Consider the following 6,448-nt stretch of genomic DNA (forward strand, 5'->3'; position numbering starts at 1 on the left):
AGGTCCTGAAACGCCATTTAAAGGAGACCTAACTACTTTTGATTTTAAGTTATCAAGACATAAATGTCTATCATGTTTGAGTCATTATGAGTAATTGGGATGGTTTATATAGCAGCTACTTTATCTTAACTAATAAATATCTTACTGGATTATTTCCAGTAAACACTCAAACATGGGCTCAGCCCTCAAACGTGGGCTAGGATCTTCCACATAGAATAGGAAATCCCTCCCTTGATCTAATAGCCTCTTACAACATATTACCCCCACTACTTCCTCAAAATTTTTCTCACCAAGGTCACCAATAACCTCCACATTGCCAAGTCCAGCGGACACATTTCAGTAGCCATCTTATTAGATCTTTCAGCAGCATCTGACTTAGCTGATCATTCTCACCTTCTTGAAATACTTTTTCCTACTTTCTGTGGCAACACACTCTTCTGGTTGGTCTCCTATCAACACATCTACTCCTCTGTCTTCTTTGCTGGCTCATTTTCCTTGATCTGGACTCCAAATATTTTTATTGCACTTGTCATCTCACTCAAACTTTTTTCCCTACGGAATCCCATCCACACCCATACCTTCAATAACTAGCTACGTATCAATAAATCAGATTTTTGTCTCCAACCTAGACCTCTCTTCTGAGCTCTGAATACTCTTTCTCATTTTATGACATTGAACACAGAACCAAGCATCCAGGCCCAGAGACATGAGAGTGAATGTTTGGTGTGTCCAAATCAAACAGGAAAGATAGATTGGACTAGCAGTGGAGAGGATGAAGAATCTGGAGAATACACTTTTATAGCCCCTAGAGTACAGCCTGGATGGATCACTCTAAAGGACTAATGAAACAGAGACACAGTAACAGCTATTTTATTGCATCATTTGCCTACAATGCCCTTCCTCTAAATCAAAGAATTGATTCAGGGTGCAGGTCAGACTTGTGAATTCCAAGAAATATTTAAGTAATAGAGAATGTGTTTTTTAACTAGACATTTGGGGAAATTTTTAAACATTTGAAATTCTTTTTTGTTGGGTTAGGAACATAAACTAGTATTGTGTATAATTTTATTTGTTCAAGATTATTATATTTTGTATATTATGCTCTAAAACATCTTAAATTCAGAATGTAAATTACAAAATCACCAATTTAAATTTTTTTATTATTTTAAAATATTAAAAAATGGAGTCAATAAGCTGCAGAACCTTAAGAACAAAGTATTGTTTGCCAGTTAGTAAAAGCAGGCAAAACTCACGAATAAAAGGGGCAGCTGGGTGGTTCAGTCAGTTAAGCGTCTGCCTTTGGCTTAAGTCAGGATCCTGGAGTCCTGGGATCAAGCCTGACTTTGGGCTCCCTGCTCAGTGGAGAGTCTGCTTCTCCCTCTCCCTCTACTCCTCCCCTGCTCGTGCTTGCTCTCTCTCTCTCTCAAATGAATAAATAACATCTTTTTTAAAAAACCTCACAAATAGGGGTGCCTGGGTGGGTCAGTTGGTTAGGCAACTGCCTTCGGCTCAGGTCATGATCCCAGAGTCCCAGGATTCGGTCCTGCATCAGGCTCCCTGCTCAGCAGGGAGTCTGCTTCTCCCTCTGACCTTCCGCCCCCCCCATGCTGTCTCTCTCACTCTCTCTCAAATAAATAAATAAAATCTTAAAAAAAAAACAACTGACAAATAAAAGATGATGTCAACTTAGCAAAATAGATGTAATTCAACTACCACATTGAGTCCCCGGTCTATTGGAGTTACTCTTTAATATCCAAATACAAATTACTCAAGCCTCTGTCCCACAGAATGTAGAAGTTTGTCCCCTCCCAGTATTTTTTTTTAAGATTTTATTTATGTATTTATTTGACAGAGAGAGACAGTGAGTGAGAGAGGGAACACAAGCAGGGGGAGTGGGGGAGGAAGAAGCAGGCTCCCAGCAGAGGAGCTTGACATGGGGCTCGATCCCAGAATGCCGGGATCATGTCCTGAGTCGAAGGCACACACTTAACAACTGTGCCACCCAGGCGCCCCCGCTCCCAGTGTTTTATATATCCTATGGGAAGGACTCATGTTTTCCTTCTCACTGATTCTCCTGTTCTCCAACTCACAAAGGCTTCCTTCGACCAAGGTTCTTCTTTGGACCTCACCTTCCCATCTTTTCACTTCTTCTCCTCACCGCTCTACTCTCTCCAGGCTACACAGGCCTATTCCCCCAGCTGCCCCAAAACTCCAAATTCCTCTCACTTCTTGCTTTCTTTAGCAGATCAGTTCTGCCCTCTCCAGCCCTCCTCCTCTCCAGGCATTTCTGGGCCCTCCCAAATCTCACACATTGTTTTCCTCAACAGTAAGAACCATTTACCTGTGCCATGAATACTATCTCTGTCCTGAAAGTGAAAATGAACCATGATTTTTTTTTTTGAAGAGGAATTTTTCCCAGTACACAGAGAATATCATTCATCAACATCTGCTTCTCCTGTGTACCTCAGCATATACTGTTCCCTCTGCCTGGAAACACCCCTCACACTCTCCCCCAATCCTCCTCATGGCCCATACATCCTATACAACTTCGAATCTCACTCAGGCATCACTATGTCCTGCACCTGGTATGTGATTGCTGACTGAATAAATACATTAATTATGTCTTCTCAACTCTCAAATACAAAGGCATTCGGTTCTGGAAAAGGTCTTCAGGAAAAATAGACCAAAATTTACTCAGATTTAATCTAATGGGTCTTATATTCTAAGCTACCCTTGCCACCAGTTTCTGCTTTTTCTGCTTTGTCTCTAAAATTTTTACTGGTGGCTCCAAGTTGAAGATTAGCCAAGACTGGAACATGCTTTTCTTTCCTTCCTCCTTCCTCACATTCATTTACTCCTTTAATTGCTGTATTTCCAGAATGGAGCATGGTGCTTGTCAGAAACCCAGCTGCTTCCCTGTGGTCTGTGCAACTTTTTTTTTTTTTTAAGACCTTTCTGGCGTATTGTCATTTGGGCAACATTTGTAGGTTTGCATTTCTGCTTCTGCAAGTGGAATAGCTGCAACACAGGCTATTGGCTAACACAATGCTTTCAGTTTCTTAAACAGTTTTCTCTAGATTGTTGAGAAAAGGGCCACTTTTACAATTTAAGTAAGAAGCAAATTAGAGGAAGGAATGCACTCATTCATTCAGATTCATTCTTAAGGTGGGGACAGATAATACAATATGGCAGTGATATAGCAAAGCAAATGTTTCATCAGCTTCAGTCTTCTGCAAAATGTCATATCAATAACCCGTAATGTATTGGGTGTACTGTTGTTCCCCTTTCAATATATTATAAATGGGAAAGATAGCTATTTTCAATAAGTTTATTATTTCTTGTTCCTGAAAACATTTTATCTATTTGTACCACAAGACACAGAGATTCTTGCCTTTTTTTTTTTTTTAAGATTTTATTTATTTGACAGAGATAGAGACAGCTAGCGAGAGAGGGAACACAAGCAGGGGGAGGGGGAGAGGAAGAAGCAGGCTCATAGCAGAGGAGCCTGATGTGGGGCTCGAACCCATAACGCCGGGATCACGCCCTGAGCCGAAGGCAGACGCTTAACCGCTGTGCCACCCAGGCGCCCCTCTTGCCTTTTTTCTTACACAGATTTTATTATCTAGTCATAATCAGACTCTAAAAGAGGCTTATTCAAACTTGACTGTTAAGCAAACAGGAGAGTAATACACGGTAGTGATTACTACATGGGCTTTGGAATCAACAAATGCCTCCACATACTGGCTGTGTGATTTTGAACGAGTCATTTTAATTCCATGAACTCTAGGATGGTAGATTATAAAACAGAGGGATAGCATACTGACCACTTCAATTAATGACTGTAAGAATCAAATGAGATTGGATTGGTGACAGCAAGTATGGAGCCTGAAACACAGCAAGCACTTAAACAGGAGTTACTACTACTGCTGCTGCTGCTGTTGTTGTTGTTGAGCTCTGTCATGCAATTTTATTAACTGTACGGTATTTTTTCCAGTTTTATTGAGAAATAATTGACATACATCACTGTGTAAGTTTACAGCATACAGCGTGATGGTTTGATTTACGTATATTGTGAAATGATTACCACAGCAGATTCAGTTAACATATATCTTCTCATATTAGTGTGGTGCTTTTAGAATCTGAAAAATTTTCCTATTCCCCTCAAGATTCCTTGTCAGTTTTGATCAGTGGTGTCACTGAAATGTATAAGCAGTAAATATCCTATTTTCATACATGATTTATTCATAAAATCTTGTATGAAAGTCAAATGTTTAAAAATTTAACTTTATTTATCAAGGAAGGGAAAGAGATCTATTCTCAATAAGTAAATACATATATATATATTTATACATATATACATTTATACATTTTTATTTGTATATGTATATTTATACATTTATTTATACATCTATGTATAAATATATATAATCTCTAATTATATCTCTGATTATATATTTCCAGCATTTTAAAACTATTCTTTAATTTTTTTCCCTTTAAAATCAATACAAAATGTACTGAGTTAACACTAGTGGGCATCCAAATGAGAATAAAAAGTCAGCACTTTCAGATTAACCAAATGGTAGCCATTTTATCTCAACTGCAATATGTTTATAAGACATACATTTGACCACCACTATCAGCAATTTCACCTTTCCATTTTCCATTTACTTATGTAAAATATCAGTAAAATGCACAAAAAATTCAAAGTTGGACTAATAGTGTTGTATCCACAAAGATGGCAAAATCAAATTGTTGCTTGATACATGAAATAGAGCAAAAATGTTCACTTATCAGCAGATGTGCAAACATTCAAAATGTTTTATCTAGAGATATCAGTGTAATATACAAAAGTACAGGTTGCAGGTAACTCAAGAACTACCCCTCTGCTCTATTGACAATTTTCTAAAATTCCCACTAATACTTTTTGCAACAATTATTCACCTGAGGATGTTAATGGGCAACTCTTTTTAATGATGGTGGTGTAAGGGAGCGGAGGAGACTTCTGGGCAGAAAATGCTAGGAAGAACCAGAACATACTGTTCACAGCCATGAAGGATTCTTGATGTGTGCAGTCAGCACTAATACATGAGGTATGTAATCATTCAAATATAAATTGGAAGTATATATTTCATGTGCCAGTATTTGCAAACGCCTTGTTTGGATTGGATTGGTTGTTTGTTGCTGTAGTTGTTGTTGTTGTTCTCTTTCTCAGAAAAACTTCCAGTTTGGAAGTGTTTTTATACCAGAATTTCCCTAAACCTCACCAACCTGTAGGTACAAATGAGGTCACATTAACAGATAACCCAAATTGTACTGGCTCAGGCCCACATACAAGTCCATGGACAGCTAGACTGACAGATGACCTGGAAGACTGGGCTACCTATGAGCTTGCTGGTTTATTAAACAGTTACACAAACAGTGGACTCATGCCCAAAAAAATTAACTGGTCTTGCTACATACACCATTACGTAGAAGTAAATAGCCTAATAAAAAGGTAGAATGGATTACTAAAGATTCAGTTTTGATATCATGTTCTCAAGTTTCATCCAAGTTGTAGCATCTATCAGTACTTCATTTTTAAGATTCATCTATTTATTTTAGAGAGAGAGGGAGGGGCACCTGGGTGGCACGGCGGTTAAGCGTCTGCCTTCGGCTCACGGCGTGATACTGGCGTTATGGGATCGAGCCCCACATCAGGCTCCTCCGCTATGAGCCTGCTTCTTCCTCTCCCACTCCCCCTGTTTGTGTTCCCTCTCTCGCTGGCTGTCTCTATCTCTGTCTCTGTCGCATAAATAAATAAAATCTTAAAAAAAAAAATAGAGAGGGAGAACGTGTGAGTGGGGGGAGGGGCAGAGGGACATAATCTCCCCTCTGAGCACAGAGCCCATCAAAGGGCTCAATCGCAGAACCCGTGAGATCATGACCTGAGTCAAAACCAAGAGTCAGACACTTCGCTGAGCCACTCTGGAGCCCTAATACTTCATTTGTTTTAATGGCTGAATAATATTCTATTGTATTAATTATATCAAATTTTGTTTATCCACTCATCAGCTGATGGACATTGGGATGTTTCCACTTTTTGGCTACTATGAATAGTACCGTTGTGAATGTTCATGTACAAGTTTTTGTATGAATGTGAGTTTCATTTCTCTTGAGTACATACCTGCGAGTGGCATTGCTGGGTTGTATGGTAACTCTGTTTAACTTTTTTGAGGTACTTCCAAACTGTTTTCCACAGCAACTGCACCATTTTATGTTCTCACCAGCAATATATGAAGATTCTAATTTCTCCACACCCTCACCTACACTTGTTATTTTCCTCTTAAAAATATTATTATAGCCATCTTTGTGGGTACAAAGTGGTATCCTACTGTGATTTTGATTTGCATTTCCCTTTATGTATCTTTGGAGAAATGTCTATTCACATCCTTTGCCCATGTAAAAAAAA

This window comes from Ailuropoda melanoleuca, chromosome 2 (assembly GCF_002007445.2).
Source record: "Ailuropoda melanoleuca isolate Jingjing chromosome 2, ASM200744v2, whole genome shotgun sequence".
Taxonomy (NCBI): domain Eukaryota; kingdom Metazoa; phylum Chordata; class Mammalia; order Carnivora; family Ursidae; genus Ailuropoda; species Ailuropoda melanoleuca.